The following is a 19,759-nucleotide window of genomic DNA, read 5'->3' as shown; positions in this document are numbered from 1 at the left end:
CATCAGGCGTACCTCAGAATTGCGGTACGGGATTGTCATTACCAATCTCACCAAGGTAATGGCGGATATGATGGTGCTCCTGCGGAAGCAAGGTGTCACTATTATCACATACTTGGATGATCTCCTCATAAAAGCGAGATCAAGAGAGCAGTTGCTGGACAGCGTATCACCTTCTCTGGAAGTGAAACGACAACACGACTGGATTCTATATATTCCAAAGTCGCAGTTGGTTCCTACAGCTCATCTGCCTCTCCTAGGCATGATCCTAGACACAGACCAGAAGAGGGTTTATCTCCCGATAGAGAGAGCTCAGGAGCTCATGACACTGGTCAGGAATCCATTGAAAACCAAAACAGGTGTCAGTGCATCACTGCACTCGAGTCCTGGGAAGGATGATGGCATCATACGAGGCCATCCCCTTCGGCTGGTTCCATGCAAGGACAATGGAACTTACTGGACAAGTGGTCCGGATCACATCTTCAGATGCATCGGTTAATCACCCTATCCCCCAGGGCCAGGGTGTCTCTCCTGTGGTGGCTGCGGAGTGCTCACCTTCTCGAGGGCCGCAGATTCGGCATTCAGGACTGGGTCCTGGTGACCACGGATGCAAGCCTCCGAGGGTGGGGGGCAGTTACACAGGGAAGAAAATTCCAAGGTTTGTGGTCAAGCCAACAGACTTGCCTTCACATCAATATCCTGGAACTAAGGGCCATATACAACGCCCTAAGTCAAGCGGAGTTCCTGCTTCGCGACCAACCGATTCTGATCCAGTCAGACCACAGGGGCTCATGTAAACCGCCAGGGCGGCACAAGGAGCAGGGTGGCGAGGGTAGAAGCCACCAGAATTCTTCGCTGGGCGGAGAATCAAGTAAGCGCACTGTCAGCAGTGTTCATTCCGGGAGTGGACACGACCTCCACCCGGGAAAGTGGTGACTTCATCAGGAAGTCTTCACGCCGTTTTGCAAATTGATGGAAACTGCCTCAGGTGGACTACATGGCGTCCCACCTCAATAAAAAGATAAAAAAGGTTTTACGCTGGGTCAAGGGACTCTCAGGCGATAGCTGTGGTCGCACTAGTAACACCGTGGGTGTTCCAGTCGGTCTATATATTCCCTCCTCTTCCTCTCAGACCCAAGGGCTGAGAATTGTAATAAACGGAGGAGTGTGAACAATATTCTTTGCTCCAGATTGGCCAAGAAGGACTCGGTACCCGGAACTGCAAGAAATGCTCTCAGAGGACCCATGGCCTCTGCCTCTCAGTCAGGACATGTTGCAACAGGGACCCTGTCTGATCCAAGACTTACCGCGGCTGCGTTGGATGGCATGGCGGTTGAACGCCGGATCCTAGCGGAAAAGGGCATTCCGGATGCAGTTATTCCTACGCTGATAAAGGCTAGGAAAGACGTGACAGCAAGACTTTTTCACTGTATATGGCGAAAATAGGTTGCTTGGTGTGTGGCCGGGAAGGCCCTACAGAGAAATTCCAGGGGGGTCGATTCCTGCACTTCCTACAGTCAGGAGTGACTATGGGCCTAAAATTAGGATCCATAAAGGCCAAGATTTCGGCCCTATCCCTTTTTCTCTCAAAAAGAACTGGCTTCACTGCCTGAAGTTCGGACGTTGTTACAGGGGTGCTGCATATTCAGCCCCTTTTGTGCCTCCAGTGGCACCTTGGGATCTTAACGTGTGATGGATTCCTAAAATCCCACTGGTTTGAGCCACTTAAGACCGTGGAGCTAAAATATCTCACGGGGAAAGTGGTCATACTTTTGGCCTTAGCTTGGACTAGGCGTGTGTCAGAATTGGCGGCTTTGTCATGTAAAAGCGCATATCTGATCTTCCATATGGAAAGGGCAGAATGGAGGACTCGTCCCCAGTTTCTCCCTAAGGTGGTATCATCGTTTCATTTGAACCAACCTATTGTGGTGCCTGCGGCTACTAGGGACTTGGAGGTTTCCAAGTTGCTGGACGTAGTCCGGGCCCTGAAACTTTATGTTTCCAGGACGGCTAGAGTCAGAAAAACTGACTCGCTATTTATCCTGCATGCACCCAACAAGCTGGGTGCTCCTGCTTCAAAGCAGACTATTGCTCGCTGAATCTGTAGCACCATTCAGCTTGCACATTCTGCGGCTGGACTACTGCATCCTAAATCAGTAAAAGCCCATTCCACGAGGAAGGTGGGCTCTTCTTGGGCGGCTGCCTGAGGGGTCTCGGCTTTACAACTTTGCCGAGCTGCTACTTGATCGGGTTCAAACACTTTTGCAAAATTCTACAAGTTTGATACCCTGGCTGAGGAGGACCTTGAGTTTGCTCATTCGGTGCTGCAGAGTCATCCGCACTCTCCCGCCCGTTTGGGAGCTTTGGTATAATCCCCATGGTCCTTACGGAGTACCCAGCATCCACTAGGACGTCAGAGAAAATAAGAATTTACTCACCGGTAATTCTATTTCTCGTAGTCCGTAGTGGATGCTGGGAGCCCGTCCCAAGTGCGGACTCTCTGCAATACATGTATATAGTTATTTCTTAACTAAAGGGTTATTGTATGAGCCATCTGTTGAGAGAGGCTCAGTTATTGTTCATACTGTTAACTGGGTATAGTTATCACGAGTTGTACGGTGTGATTGGTGTGGCTGGTATGAGTCTTACCCTGGATTCCAAATCCTTTCCTAGTAATGTCAGCTCTTCCGGGCACAGTTTCCCTAACTGAGGTCTGGAGGAGGGGCATAGAGGGAGGAGCCAGTGCACACCAGATATAGTACCTAATCTTTCTTTTAAGAGTGCCCAGTCTCCTGCGGAGCCCGTCTATACCCCATGGTCCTTATGGAGTACCCAGCATCCACTACGGACTACGAGAAATAGAAATACCGGTGAGTAAATTCTTATTTTCACATTTACATTGAATTTGGCCCTATATGATATAATCTGTAGTTTAAACTGGTTCAGATGGACACCTTTATTGTATATACAATAAATACTGAAAGCAATAACAATTATCTTTGTTGCAGCTCTAAATAGTATAATTGGAGTCCTGGAGGGAGACACCTGCCAGCTGGTATCCTCTCTGTACATTTAAGGAGATGGGTGGATCCTGCACCGCCATTCTTGTGAGGTACCAGGTGGTGTTTTTAAGACTGTGGTGAATTTGTTGTCTAGCAGTGATTGAAAGAGTGTCAATGTAAGATTCCCACTGCTGTTATATTTTAGATTTAGTTTTTTTAAATCATATATCATACATTTGAATACCACAAAGATGGCTCAAGGGGTGGATAGGCTAGGCTATTGCCCCAGATGCTGTAGCATGAGGGTGCTGCCACAATCAACCTGCCAGCATCACTATCTGTCATAGCAATAGCTGTGGGCACTAGAATAGCAGCTAACATTAGCACTGTGCCACTGTCTGTTAAAACAACATCTGCCGAGCACTAGGACTCAACAGCTCTTGGCTGCTTATGACAGGCTCCTTCTGTCCAGGCACGTGTCAACATCACATCTTTCCTACAAACCGTGCCACTAAAGAAGAGAAGTGCAAAGAGGTGCTTTCATTGCAAGCTGTCAAGAAGAAGATAAGATGCAGGTTTCCCGGGGAGTTGGTTGGCTTTTCAGGTGACAGGCTGGAGATACAGGAGGATGTACATATACAAGGGCAGGAGACTGGAGTGAAAGGGAGCTGGAGTGACACAGGTGGTGTAGGAAAACAGGGGTCAGAAGGCTGAGTGATACAGGAGACTGCAGTGACAGGAGGCAAGAGACTGGAATGACACAGAGGGTGAGAGGCTGGAGTGACAGGGACAAGAGACTGGAGCGACACAGGGGTCAGGAGGCTGAAGTAACACAAAGGGAAGAAGACTAAAGTGACAAAGGATCAGGAGGCTAGAGAGACATGGGACTGGTGTGACACATGGAAGGAGGCTGGAAAAAGGGGAGTCTGGAGTAACAAGGGGCAGGAGGCTAGAAAGACAGGAGGCTGGAGTGATGGGGACAAGAGACTGGAAAAACAGGATGCTGGAGTGACAGGGGCAGGAGTATGGAGTGACAGGAGGCAGAAGGCTGGAAAGACAGGAGGCTGGAATTACAGGATGCAGCAGGCTGGAAAGATATAGGGCAAGAGACTGGAGTGACAGGAGGCAGAAAAGACATAGAGCAGGAGGCTGAAGAGATACAGGGGACAGGAGGCTGGAGGAGACATGGAAAAGGAGGAGACACAGGACAGGAGGCCAGAATGACAGGAGACTGAAGTTACAGGGGACAAGAGGCTGGAGTAACAGGGGTAGGAGACTGGAAACACAGGAGGCTGGAGTGACTAGAGGCAGTAGAGACACCGGGCAGAAGGCTGGAGAGACACAGGGAGCTGGTGGCTGAAGGGGACATGGATCAATAGAAGGCACAGAGGGCATGAGTCTGGTTGAACATCTGTTGTATGATCATGGTGATATTGGTAGTATTTCTACACAAACAGGCATCTCTTGTACCATGAATAGTATATACCGACTGAAGACACTACCCCAAGGAGAATCAATTTCTTCAGAGATTTCCCATTGTATAGAAACCACCATATAGACAAGGTGATAATAGTCATAAATACAACTGCATCCACCTCTGAATCAGGCTCTCTGTCCTAAATAACGTCTCCAGAAGTGCCCCTATCCTAAATAAAACCACTACTAGTGTCTGTTGTGGTTAGCAGAATAAACAGTAGTGCCCCAATAGTAATTAAAAGAATGAATGTTGCTGCCAGTAGTAATAAAAAGAGTTATGGTAAAACTTACCTTCATTAACTCATTTTATGCGAGGTCCATGGGATCCACAGGGTTAACCTTGGGTATGACTGGTGCAGACCAGAACTGGCACCAAACAGCAAAGCTTGGGAGCCTCCCAGGATGCACAGGGCTCCTCTCTCCTCATACCCCACCCCCATGCTCAGGAACTTAAGTTTGAGGTAACAAACCCAAAGCATGAGCTAAAGAGAGGAGAGATGGAAGAATGGTACACTCAAGAAATCACACTCTCATAGAGAAGAGAAGGGAACTGGTGACCGTAAAGGCAACCCATTGAAGCTAGGTGCATCAGGGTGGGCGCCCTGTGGATCCCATGGACATGAAGAAAAAGAGTTAACGAAGGTAAGTTTTACCATAACTCTTTCTTTTCTTCTTTGGGGTCCATGGTTTCCACAGGGTTAATCTTGGGATGTCCCAAAGCAGTTTAATATGGAGGGAATGCTCCTAAGCTGAAAGGAGGACATTGCTGCCAAAGGTTGCATTCTGGGAGTCAAATGTATAAAAGGCATAGAACCTAAGAAACGTGTTGGCAGAAGACCACGTAGCAGCCTTGCATATTTGTTCAGCAGATGCTCCACAGCACGTTGCCCACAAAGTACCCACAGAGCGGGTAGAGTGAGCAGAAAGTATACTTGGAACTGGAAGATCAGCCTGTGTGTAAGCCTGTGAGATGGTCATGCAGAGCTAACATTTGCTTATGGCTTCCACAGAGGATGAATAAGGCATCCATTTTCCCAACGAAACTATTTCGGTCCATGCAGATCCTGAGAGCACGAACCACATCCAACGAGGCTTCCTCTTGAGAAAGACAAGGCTCCTGGAAGGCCGGTACCATAATGGGTTAGTTGATATGGAATTTAAACACTATCTTAGGTAGGTATCCAGGTTTGGTCCGAATCACCGCCCGCTCCTGATGGAATATCAAAAAGGGGGAGTGAGAGGAGAGAGCTCCCAAGTCAGAGACTCTTCAGACTAAAGCTATAGCCAACAGAAAAATAATTTTAGCGGTGAGCTACATAAGTTCTACCATTACCAAAGGTTCAATGTGAGTTCGCTGCAAGGCCAGAAGAATCAAGAACAGATCCCATGGAGTGACTGGTTGGAACGAATGGAGGCTGTATTCGGAGTTCCTTCTGGAGGAAGGTATGCACATCCGGCAAGGGAGCCGGTCTCTTCAGGAACCAGATGAACAAAGGTGAGACCTGTACCATCAGAGAAGTCAGGTGAAGACCCAGGACTATGCCTGCCTGTAAAAAGTGTGATATATGCGGGCCGAGGCTGGTTTCCGAACCTGAGGCATAGTCTGAACCACAGCATTGGAAAAAGCTTTTCCCCTTAGGAGGGATGTCTCAGATTCAGGATGGGATGGTATGACCCATTTGGTTTCTGAACCAAAAAGAGTGTAGAATAGAACCCCTGACCCTATTGAGGCCGCGGAACAGGGATAATGACCCATGACTGTAGTAAGGCATGTATGACTCCTTTCAGTGACTGTGCTTTGCCAGGGTCTGTTGACAGGGTAGTAGGGAAATATTGTCTGGGAGGACGTTTCAGGAAAGAAAGAGTGTACCCATGAGAGGGATCAGGCTGAGGGTTTGGTAGTTGGACGTCTAGTGGCCCATGTCTGTTTGGTTTTGGGTTTGGGTGTCTTGACGGTGCAAGGCACTTGTGTAAAGGTCTGACCTTTGGTATTGCCCTGCAGACGAAAGGATCAAAAGGACGAAGTTCGAGGTTTCACTAAGGATGCTGATGGTAGGCAATCTGTCTTGGAGGTTGCAAGTTTCTCAACAATCATGTCCAGTTCCTGTCCAAACAGCAGCTCTCCTGTGTGCACTAAGGCCTCCAGGGTTTCTTGGCGTCAGAATCAGCCTTTCACAACCAAAGCCATAAAATGCAGGGAGCCGCAATGGAAACAGCTGAAGCCTTAGCTGATAACAAAACAGTGTCCAAAGCTGCCTCACCAATGTAATAGGCCGCTTCTCTGATATTAACAAGCAGAGACAATTGGTCCTTAGTGGGAACAGACGTGAAACTATGTTCAAGGCTGTCGGACCAAGTCTCTATGGCCTTAGCCACCCAGGCTAACAGGTAGCTATGACCAGTCTGGCTGTCACTCCTGTGAGGGAGTACAGAGATATGAGACACATATAGTTGTCTATCCGGCAGTTCCTTAAGAGAGTATACAGTTGGAATAGGAAGTATGGAAATTTTAATTAAATGTGTCACATGAGCATCCACTGTAGGTGGAGTCTCCCATTTTGAACAATCTGATGTGGGCAACGGGTAAAATGAGCTGAGCTTTTTAGAAACCGTACATTTCTTAGTAGGTGTTTTCCATGCATCGTTCGGAACTTCAAAGAAGTGGTCCGAGTGTAGAAACTCAGCTAGCACTACCTTCTGCCGTTTGCACAGAGGATTTTTAGTGGCAGTGGCTGGTTCATCATCTTCCAGCTGAAGTGAGAATTTGAGGTTCTGTATAGAGGCAGAGAATGCATCCAACCAAGAAGGAGGGATGGGCTGGGCTGCAATTGCCTGATAAACAGAGTGAAATGACTGTTGGAACCCCATAGGGGGAGCCAGTGGGGGCTGCAATGGTTGTGGTATACCTGTAGGGGGAGCCACAGGTGGGGAAAGCAATATTTTCAGCAATTTTTGTCAGCAACTTAGTGAAAGATGCCCGTGGGGGTTCCTGCACAAGTGCTGGAGGGGCAGAAGTGCTTGTAGGCACAAGACAAAAACCTCCATGTTACAGGTTTTACATGCTACCCCAGTCTTACTTTTGTTATACATAGCAATAAATAAAGTACACACACAAAATGGCAATGTGCAGCGTGCAACAGGAACAGTATGTGATAATGTGCGCACCCTATATATATACAATATACAGTAAAGTGTGGCAAATTTACCCCAAAACACACCAGTTTTCAAGGGTTATTGAGAGAGAGAGAGAGAGAGAGAGAGAGAGAGAGAAAAGGGAAAGGAATAATTATGTACAGTGAAGAGATCTGAAAACATGCAGCAGCACTAGCATAAGTCACATCAGTGGCGTATCTATAATGGGTGCAGTGTGTGCGGTGCACACGGGCCCCTGGGACCAGAGGGGGCCCACACCGCACACACTGCACCCATTTCTTCTATATACTTACCTTACTGGTTTCCGGGTGTGGATCTCCTCCTCTCCCGAGTCCCATAGCTGGCAGCAGCAGCAATGCTCTTAGTGCTCTGTCTGACAGTGCCAGAGCCTACAGCGCATGCGCATGTCTCAGAATTTTTTTTTCGGAGACTTGCGCATGCGCTGTAGACTCTGGCACTGTGCCAGAGTCTCTAGTGCTCAGACAGAGCGCTACCAGTGCTGCTGCCAGCTACGGGATGGGAGAGGAGGGGGCCCACACCTGGAGACTGCACACGGGTCCCCTCCTCTCTAGATACGCCCCTGAGTCACAGACAATGTAGAGTATTCAATGTAACTGCATAGGGCACTGATATCAACTGTCCAGCTCTGTGGAAGTGGGAGGAAGGATGCAGTGCTGTGTATAACCTGCTATGTGGTAGAGGTAAACAGGGAGATTTAGCCCACCGCTCCTGGAGACCTGCAGAGCTCAGATATGGCTGCCCAGCGTCTTATGTGAAGGAGGATGAGGGAGGAGCAGCCCAGGACAGGAAGACTGCAGTGGAATGGTACCCTGGACTGGGGGAGGGGCTGCTGGGAAAGCGCTGACCTCCCCTATGCTGAATGTCACCACCGGTTCTCCTGGCCAGCAATGGTCCCCAGCACCAATGTACATTATAGCCCTGGTGGTGTAGTGTGGGAGCGGGAACACTTAATGGTCCGGGAACACATCAGCGCCGCCGAACATCTCCTGCGACCGGCGGTATATGGACTGCGCTATATATTCGGGTCCCGCAAGTGGGCATCCGCTTTACCTGTTCCCCAGCATTATCCGGTTGCAGTCCAGGGTGGCCCTGTGCCTCTGGTAGTGGAAGGTTTTGACAGGGGTCCCGCCAAAATCACATACCCAGTCTTGGTGTCATAGCCTGTTGGGGGTGTTGGAGCATCAGCGCTGGCGTCCTCTGGACTCCCAGACGCTAACTGCTCAAGAGAAGAAAGGACATTTTTTTTTTAAATTAAAATAAAATAAATAATAATAAAAATAAAAGCTTGGGCTGCAGCCCCTGTTCAATGTGACCAACTCCTGCTGGCACTGAAAAAAACCTGAAGTTCCTGAGCATGGAGCGGGTATGAGGGGAGAGGTGCCCAGTGCATCCTGGGAGGCTCACAAAGCTTTATTGTTCGGTGCAAGTCCTGGTCTCCATCAGCCATACCCAAGGTTAACCCTGTGGAAACCATGGACCCCGAAGAAGAAATACATATTTGTACACCATGGTATAAAATAACAGATTACAATTGTTGCCATCAACTCATAAATTATTATAGACCTCATGATTTTAAGTAAATGTAAAGTAAATATTACCTCACTACTTATATTTATTAAAAATTTTCCTTTTTCAGTCAAACATAATCAAACAAAAATCCATATGGTAAAGAAAATATAACATTATGCACCAAACAGACACTCCTGAGAAGCAAACAATGCACAATGGTTTAATATCTAGTAAGCACAGTTACAGAACGTACTGTACAAGCAAGGCAGTCATTCAGGAGTCATTTCTTAGCTGTGATAGACTGAATGGAGCAATCCACCACTCTGGATTAGCTGGCTTTTAGAACATTGGGCCTAATTCATGTTTGTGCACAAATTGCATTCACAATAATTTTTTCGGAATTGCTGATCTGTATTAGTGAAGCTGCTGCCCTGAAAATTATGCTAGACACCCACTGGAGCCATCACAAACTCATTGGCAACTGCATACACACAGGGCTAGATTAAAGGACGGGCGACGAGCTAACACATTAGAATCGGACCCCGGCGGCGGCAGCGGCACTATTAAAATGGGAGCACAGCATATCTGTGTCTCCATATTGTCTTAATCAGGAGCACTGGTCTGTCAGTCTCGCGGAAAGTCAAATCCCACGAGGCAATCACTTTCACAGAGCCACCCGTGGCCCGCTGGGTTTACTGTGACGGAGCTGCTGAATGAGGCTGCCATTTTTACCTGCAGCTCAGAGTGAACAACCTCAGTGGTTCCAGTGGCGGCTTGGCCATGTTCTCCACTGTGGTGCAGCCTCTAGTCACTGACAGGGACTCAGGATTGGTGCGGTGTACTGCAGTGTACAGTGTAATCAAGTTATAAGAATATAATATATCAATAATTTTCCTATTAATAAAAAAAAAATGTAACTACCCCCATGAGTGAGTCCCTTAAATTTATTTGGGGGCACTCACTCTCCATCCAGGAGGGCACCAGGACAAGTTAACCTCTGTGAGTTGTGGTGTGCCGGGGAAGCATGCAGACATTATATATATATATACTTTTATATATATATATATATATATATATATATATATATATATATATACATACAGTATATATATATATATATATATACTTTTGTATATATGTATATATATACTTTTATATATGTGTATATATATATATATATATATATATATATATAAAAGTATATATACTTATCAAAATACAGAATGTCTAAGGGAGCTATATGTATTGATTATGTGGAATACTCTTCCAGATTCTGACCACAATGTGATAAAAAAACACTTGATTTATTCACATATTATCTATGCACATTATGCTTTAGTGAACATAGATTACCACATAAAATTCAAATATCAAACATATTTAAAATACAGATTCCAATTTTGTAGAAGACATGATATAATCAGTGTGTTCCATCCAATGATAATTTATACAGGATGTCTGATGTTCTCACAGAAAAACCATACCCGACGCGTTTCGTCCCAAAGGACTTCATCAGGGGTTCATGTCTAGGTAATAGATATGAATCAAATGAACATTTATATACAAATCAAATGAACTTTTATATACAATATACCATGGTGATCATAATCTAAGGTAGTGTTTATATACATACCAATAGATATTGGAAGAGTTATGGGGGGGAAAAACGATTTAGCGGTAATGTTGTTCCCACAAGTAAATTCTGAAAGAACCATATCATAGTAAGAATTAGAGTTGTTAAATAATCCGATACTATGGGGGGGGGGGGGGGTTAAGGTAAAAAAAATACATCAGAATGGATGAATATTAAATCTCTCCTTGGTGGTCACAATACATTTGTATATGGACATGATAATCTTGGTAATATACTGCTGCCAGTGTATGTGATATTACCAAAAATGGTTAAAGGTCTCGTATAAGAAGAGTCCATAAATATAACAATATTGGAAATATACTGTTGCCAATGTGTGTAATATTACCATAATTAGAGGACTCCTATAGAAAGAGTACCATGTATATCTATACAATGATCCATATATAAAATACATGTAATCAAATGAGTGGCACATGATTCTCAATACATACCAAGGAATTAAAATCATTTAAAAATCACGCTGAGTGCACCAGTATTCACCATTGGTCCAGCCTATAATACAAATGTTAACTTTATGTATAAATGTGGATCATTCTTTTTTCCTCCTATGAGGATTGATGGTATATTACTTCAGAGAAAGGGGCAAAGAAATTGATCATATCTAGCAACAATTGTAGCAGATTATGTGCTCTACTGATTTAATATTTTCCATTCACACTGGAAGGCTGGGTTGATACTTAGATGCTTGTTCATATTAACTATCTTTTTGTCACTATGTAAAAACAGAGATTGAATATGGGAATTCCCTTTATGATTAAAGCCCAAATTATTATTCTAACTTATCATATAATGAATGTAATAGAGAACCAATTTCTGTTGTATATAAAATGATGTTAAATAAGTCCTATACAAAAAAAATGTTATCTTATAATGCATTTAAAAAAATGTTAGCTTATAATGCATTTAGAAATATACTATAAGGTACCATTAATTGTTTTATAGGCCGGATCATTATAAGGGTGGTTGTAGCTGATAGTGAATACAACAGTACAACCCACCAATTTGAACCTTTATGAGGGTATGTATGATCAATTTCTTTGCCCCTTTCTCTGAAGTAATATACCATCAATCCTCATAGGAGGAAAAAAGAATGATCCACATTTATACATAAAGTTAACATTTGTATTATAGGCTGGACCAATGGTGAATACTGGTGCATTCAGCGTGATTTTTAAATGATTTTAATTCCTTGGTATGTATTGAGAATCATGTGCCACTCATTTGATTACATGTATTTTATATATGGATCATTGTATAGATATACATGGTACTCTTTCTATAGGAGTCCTCTAATTATGGTAATATTACACACATTGGCAACAGTATATTACCAATATTGTTATATTTATGGACTCTTCTTATACGAGTCCTTTAACCATTTTTGGTGCTATCACATACACTGGCAGCAGTATATTACCAAGATTATCATGTCCATATACAAATGTATTGTGACCACCAAGGAGAGATTTAATATTCATCCATTCTGATGTATTTTTTGACCTTAACCCCCCCCCCCCCCCCCCCCCTATAGTATCGGATTATTTAACAACTCATTCTTACTATGATATGGTTCTTTCAGAATTTACTTGTGGGAACAACATTACCGCTAAATCATTTTTCCCCCCCATAACTCTTCCAATATCTATTGGTATGTATATAAACACTACCTTAGATTATGATCGCCATGGTATATTGTATATAAATGTTCATTTGATTCATATCTATTACCTAGACATGAACCCCTGATGAAGTCCTTTGGGACGAAACGCGTCGGGTATGGTTTTTCTGTGAGAACATCAGACATCCTGTATAAATTATCATTGGATGGAACACACTGATTATATCATGTCTTCTACAAAATTGGAATCTGTATTTTAAATATGTTTGATATTTGAATTTTATGTGGTAATCTATGTTCACTAAAGCATAATGTGCATAGATAATATGTGAATAAATCAAGTGTTTTTTATCACATTGTGGTCAGAATCTGGAAGAGTATTCCACATAATCAACACATATAGCTCCCTTAGACATTCTGTATTTTGGTATTCTATTTTCTGTACTCTAGCTAACAGAGAGTAAGTCATAAGGTTTGCAGCTCACTTATAGTGCAGAATTAGGTCTATACCACACCATATATATACATATATATATATATATATATATTTATATATATATGTGTATATACTGTATATATATATATATATATATATATATGCAGTAGGTACACCATGAATATCCTGCTTGAATATCCTCCTTCCTTCAACACTCCCCACAGTCTGTCTTTCCTTGATGACTCTGTGCTGTATTCCCAGCTCCTCAACCCAATCCGCAAAGCCCCAGCTCAGTGTGCCTGTATCTCCTTACCACGCTGCTCTTACCCCAAGGAGAAGCTCACCTGCGCTCCATGATCTGGTACTCAGACCCAGACACCGCACCGCAGGCAGCATGCAGCCCGGCTCACACCCCACCAGAAGAAGCTTGCACGGGGCAAGGGAACAGGGGCATTTTAAGAGAGGAGGGGACCCGCGCGCACCCTCCGTCACGGGTCCCCTCCTCTCTGGCAGCAGTTGAATCTTGCATAATGCCAGGTCTACTGTGCATGCACAGGTCTTCGGGAACATGGCGCCTGCGCCTTGTTGCCGAGGACATCTCCAGTGCACATGTGCAGATTACTCGGAAATGGCCGTGGCGGCCATTTTCCAAGTGTTTTCTTTCCGCAGTGAAGGGCCACCGTCACGGGACTCCTGAGGGGTAAGTATAATATATGGGTGCAGTGTGTGCGGTGTGGGCCCCCCTGGGCCCAGGGCCCTGTGTGCACCTCACACACTGCACCCATTATAGAAACTCCTATGCATGGGAATAGCTAGCGGTAACTGCCAGCATAGACTGGGACCAAGAAGAGCGGGCGCACACTTACACTGCACACTCACCATGTCAGAGACATTCCTGTCACCATCATGCCGTGCCTACACCACATACAACTCGCTTCCCTATAGGCCGCACTACACATCACTCTTTCCTGCACTGCCTTCCCTCATTGGACATGGAGAAAACAGCTCACATCCTCGCTGTGCACCAAGTAGCTGTATCCACAGGGCCCGGTACAGGTGTCCCCTTTGACCCCCCTGTCGCCAGGCTGGGTTATGAATCATAACCCAGCCTGGCGACAGGGGGGGGTCAAACTTATGATATGTTCACATGCACTAATTAAACCTTGTCTAAGATGTAAAATCATGATACTTAATCAGTCATTCTTCTTAAGGGGTTATGACTTACTAATAACCGGCAGCGGTTCCTATTTATGTTTGGTAGGAGAGCAGAGGAGATAGCCAGACTGGTGCATGCACAGATGCCGTAGTGCAACTGCGTATGTCCAAACCCCCAGCTTCTATGGACTGCATCGACTGCAGCATATAGAAGCTGGATTGGGCTGCACGAAAGGCAGAGAGGTGCTTCCTAATTGCAGCCCCGTCTCCGGCTGCCTCCGAGGGAGGAGAAACCTCCCAATGTGATTGATTTGTGTGTCTGCGACTGACAGGTAGGACTTCCAATAGGAAGTCACTGCGAGTCACAGTGAAGCCAATGTAGTCACGAACTGCATCTGGCTTCACTGACACTGAGCTGGGTGGCGGATTTTTCCTGGTGGTGGTGGTGGGGGGGGGGCAGCAGTCCTGTAGCCCATTGGTAAAATACACCACTGCTACTAACCCCTTAGAAAAAATGACTGAGTCAATAATAATTGTGATTTTACATCTTAAACTAGGATTAATCAGTGCACATGCACATATAACCACTATTTTGCCTCCAGATGGCTCTCAGGAACTTACGCCCATGAATATAACCCACCTGCAGTGCAACATGGTATTGCCAATGCGTACAGTTACTTGTTCTTTTTTTTGTTTACTCCCACCTCAGAATCAGGCCCTGTATTAAAGTACCCAAAACAATGCGGTTTGGCAAAACCACACTTTAATAAATTAGAGAAATTAAGATTGAGAGAAATGCCCTGTGTGGATTGGATGACTCACAAACAAGGTTATAGCTGGTTATGTAGGAGCAGTGTCGAACTGGGGCATGAAGAGCCCACCAGGGAAATGCAATCACAGGGGCCCACTAAGGGAAATGCAATCACAGGGGCCCACTAAGGGGCGTTACCATATGCTGGAAGGGGTGTTGCCATGTGACCAGACAGGAGCCAGCCATTATAGGCTCCACCTAGCATAGTATAATGAAAAAGAGCTCTACCTTACTGCCCACCTCAAGCTATTGTGTATGTGCCTGGGTTACACCGGGAGAGAACAATAGTATATATGCCTAGGTTTTACCGGGAAAGAACAGTAGTATACAGTATGCACCTGGGTTACATCGGGAGAGAACAGTAGTATATGCGCCTGGGTTACACCAGGAGAGAGCTGTAGTATGTGCACTTGGGTTACACCGGGAGAGAACAGTAGACAGAAGATACACATACGGACCCAGTAGTGCCAGATACACATACGGCCCCAGCAGTGCCAGATACACATATGCCCCCAGCAGTGCCAGATACAAATATACGCCTTAGTAGTGCAGTGCCAGACACATATGCCCCCAGTAGTACCATATTAGTACCACAGTAGTGTAGTGCCAGACACATACACCCCAGTAGTACCATATACACATATGCCTCCACAGTACCAGATACACATACTGATCCCAAAGTGCCAGATACACATACGCCCCCAGTAGTTCAGTGCCAGATACACATATGCCCCCAGTAGTGCCAGATACACATATGCCCTCACATTGACAGATACACATACGGCCCCAGCAGTGCCAGATACACATATGCCCCCAGCAGTGCCTGCTACACATATGCTCCCAGTAGTGCAGTGCCAGATGCACATATGCCTCCATAGTGCCAGATGCACATACTGACCGCACAGTTCCAGATACACATATGCCCCCACAGTCCTAGATACACATATGCCCCCACAGTGCCAGTTACACATTTGCCCCACAGTGCCAAGTACACATATTCTCCCACAGTGCCTGTTACACATACTACCCCCACAGTGCCAAATACACATATGCCCCCACAGTGCCTGTTATACATACTGCTCCACAGTGCCAGATACACATATGCCCCCACAGTGCCAGATACACATATGCCCCCACAGTGCCAGATACACATATGCTCCCACAGTGCCAGATACACATATGCCCCCCACAGTGCCAGATACACATATGCCCCCACAGTGCCAGATACACATACAGCCCCCACAGTACCAGTTACTCACCACCACTGCCTGAGCTCTGCTGCTGCTCCCATGTCTGAGGGCTGGGGAGGAGAGTGCAGCGTGTCCCTCTCCTGACCCTCAGTCCAACTCTGCCAGGTGGGATATAATCACCGCCGCCCGGGCTCTGCTTTTGCTCTAGCTGCTGCTCCTGTGTCGGGGACGGGTAGGAGAGCGTAGCACATGAATCTCCTGCTCCTCAGTCTGACTCTGCCGGTGTGTGCTGCCTCCCTACCTCCCAGGGCCACTGATGGCAGCAGCTTACTATACCCAGGAAGCTCCTCGCACCGCTGCTCCCCGGGCACCACACTACTACAGTAGGCCCCACCCTCACACAAAAGAGGGCATGGCTAAGAATCAGTGGGGCCGACCGGTGATTTCACCAGCTTCCCGATGGCCCAGTCCGAGCCTGTGTAGGAGTGGCTTCAAGCTGTCTGTGGTGGAAAGCAAAGCTAATATTCTGCTGTTTTTAACACAGATACAGTTGAATGCCAGGAAAACATTGACCAATGTATCAATATTTTATGGTTCATAGATAAAAAAAAAAAATTGTGGTTCAGTGGTCCTTAAAATGTATTGGTACAAGAATTACTAAGCATAACATTACAAAAAATACTATTGTTTACACACATTTTTAATTAGATCTGAAACCTTTAATTTCCCGAAAAGATGGTAGGAGTTTGCTCACAGCTAAATTCACATGAATGCCAATAGTTGAATGCGCACAAGTGGGTTGCTATGGCAACTGAATAAAAAATAACTGATATTGTAAGGCTTGGGAATTAGTTGATTATTAGTCCAAAGAAAAAGCAGCAGAAAATGTCAACATTTAATTGCTGTGCAGTTAGGGCGTATAGATCTTTGTACAGTTGTGGCTACACTAAAATGCTAGGTTTAGTATCTTTGTAATCTGTTAGATGCTTATTAAAGCTGCAATTTTATCGTCTTTTAAGATCATTTGTTTTAGCAAGACACAAATCAAAGTCCCCATCATACATTTGTACAGACAAAAACAGACTTTTAACAGAGGCACCAGATTTCAAAGCAAGGTGCTAGACGCAACACAACTGTGACTTATGTCGTTATAATTAGTATCTATTATAAATATTTAGTGGATCCATATTCTGCATACAATATGCAATCTGGGTTGGGATTGATATGGTGGTTGGGATGCCGGTGGTCGGAATACCAACCATGGCATCCCGATGGTAAGTATACTTTCCTTCCCCAAATGCCACGCTAACCCTGAACCTCCTTTTCAGCAGCCTAAACCTACACCCCCCCCCCCCCCCCCTTTCCCCCTGCGCAGCCAAACCCAACCCTCCCCAGTGGTGCCTAAATCTAACCCCCCTCCCTGCAGTTAACTTAAACCTGCTCCCCGCAGCCTAACACTCCCCCGCAGCCTAAACTTAACCCCCACAAACACGGGTTACCTCTCTGACGGGCCGGCACACGCTTGTTTGGGTTCCCAACTGTTGGGATCCTGGCGGTTGGGATTGTGACCCTAGTTGAGATGCCAGTGTTGACATTCCAAGCAGTGTCGGGATTCCGGCGTCAGTATTTTGACTGCCCAGATCCCGACTGCCGAGACCCTAACCGGATCCCATGCAAACTTTCTCCTAGGAAATCAATTCTCTACCCTTGTGTAGCTTACAGACTGATTTCTTCTTACACAGACACACAAACTTACACATACTTTTGTTGTCAGACAGTTAGATTGTGGGAGGAGTACATGGAGTAAAACCCATACGAGCAAAGAGATAACATATACACTCAATGCAAATAGCATCCTGATCAGAACTGAATACAAGACTACATAAAATCTGAATCAGCTAAACCAGATGCTGGCTATGTACAGGAAATACTTAATCTTAACACTCTGATAAATAATTACAGTGATACACGTAGTTGGTGATAAGTTTTATCATCAATTTATTTAAACAATATATAGCTATACCTACATAGCCAAATTAAGGGTGGGGGTGGGGGCACGCAGGGCATACTGTACCCTGGTCTCTCCTCTGTAAGGGAGCCCCATGGCCGGAGCACCCAGACATCACTAGCTCTCCCTCTTGTGCAACAGCAGAGCCAGCCAGAATGTAAGCAGGACAGGCAGAGACACAGAGTATCAGGTTTCATAAGATACTGACATAGCTTCCTGAACAGAGGAGAGGTAGGAGGGGAGAGGGAGCTGTAAGTGGCCCAGGAATCGTAGCTTCTACTCCTCCCCACCTGGGTGTATAGGTCCTGAGTAACCTGTTATCTAATGAGAGCATTTAGGTCTAGAGAGAGAGAGAGAGAGAGAGAGAGAGATACACACAGAGATATCTCCTGAGTCCTGTCCCAGTGTGTAAGTAGCACAGAGGCTACTGCTATTGCATTCTTGCAAGATAAATTATAGATTTTATTTGTCTATGTGTATTTTAAGGTTAAGTTGTCTTTGTTCCACCACAGGAAACTTTATAAAATAGTTGTCTCTCAATTAGGTGAAGTTATAAACAGTACCCTGGCATTATTAATCTGTTAGTTTAAATTTGATATACAAAATCCATACCTCCCGACATGACCGATTCCAGGAGGGATAAAATGCTCTCTACCTGGACATCCCTCTTAATTTATTATTGCAAACACCTCTGTAGACATACTTTTCTTATCAATAAATTTAACACAGGTGATGCCAATCATATTTTAAGAGGTAAGTCCCGGTAGAAAGTATCTTGAAATGGGTCATGTTAGAAGGTATGCACAATCTAATATACACACAACACCATTCCCCTGGAATCCCCGGTCTTAAGTGTCCCCCAACCCCCAAACCTTAATTCAGCCCTGTATACCTAGTATGGTAGCAAGGTGAAAATGAGCTGAACACACTAACTATGAGGCCCTGCAATCCAGCAGCACCCTACAGCTTGACAAAAGGTGTGTATCAATTATTCCTGCCTACTCCTTACGTATCAGGTTTAAATGATGACCCACCTGGCAAAGTGTTGTCATTGACCCAAGATGGGGATGCGGTTATGTGACCAGCGGTCGGGAAACCGCCGGTCACAATACCGACGCTGGGATCCCGAAAGCTGAATAGCCCGCCAGTCGAAATGCCAACCAACAGGGACTATTTCCACTTGTCGGTGTCCATGACATCCATAGAGTGGGAATAGAACCTGTGGCGTCTGTCATTGGTATGATGACCGACAGTCTCCTGCCCGCCGGTCACACAAACCCAACCCGGAAAGATGTATTACTTCTAAAGAGGACAAGTGGAGAAAATGCCCATATCAGTCAGCTTCTTGTTAACATTTATCTAGTACATTCTATAAAATGATGATAGTTTGATTACTACAGGTTGAGTCTCCCGCATCCTAGAAATCCAAAATACGAAAATATACAGAAATTCGAACATTTTATAGCTCGACTGACATAGTGACATCTTTGTTTAATGTACATAAACTTTGTTTTATTCTCAAAATTATAAAAAAATTCTGTATAAAACTACCTTCAGGCTTTGTGTATAAGGTGTGTATATAAGGTGTATATGAAACATAAATGCATGTCATGTTTAGACTTGGGTTTCATCCCCAAGATATCATATTAGGGTATGCAAATATTCAGATATACGGAAAAATACAAAATACTTCACAGTTTATTGCTGCCTCATCTTACTAATTGCCTAG

This window comes from Pseudophryne corroboree, chromosome 5 (assembly GCF_028390025.1).
Source record: "Pseudophryne corroboree isolate aPseCor3 chromosome 5, aPseCor3.hap2, whole genome shotgun sequence".
Lineage (NCBI taxonomy): Eukaryota > Metazoa > Chordata > Amphibia > Anura > Myobatrachidae > Pseudophryne > Pseudophryne corroboree.
Note: the sequence above shows the minus strand (reverse complement) of the source record.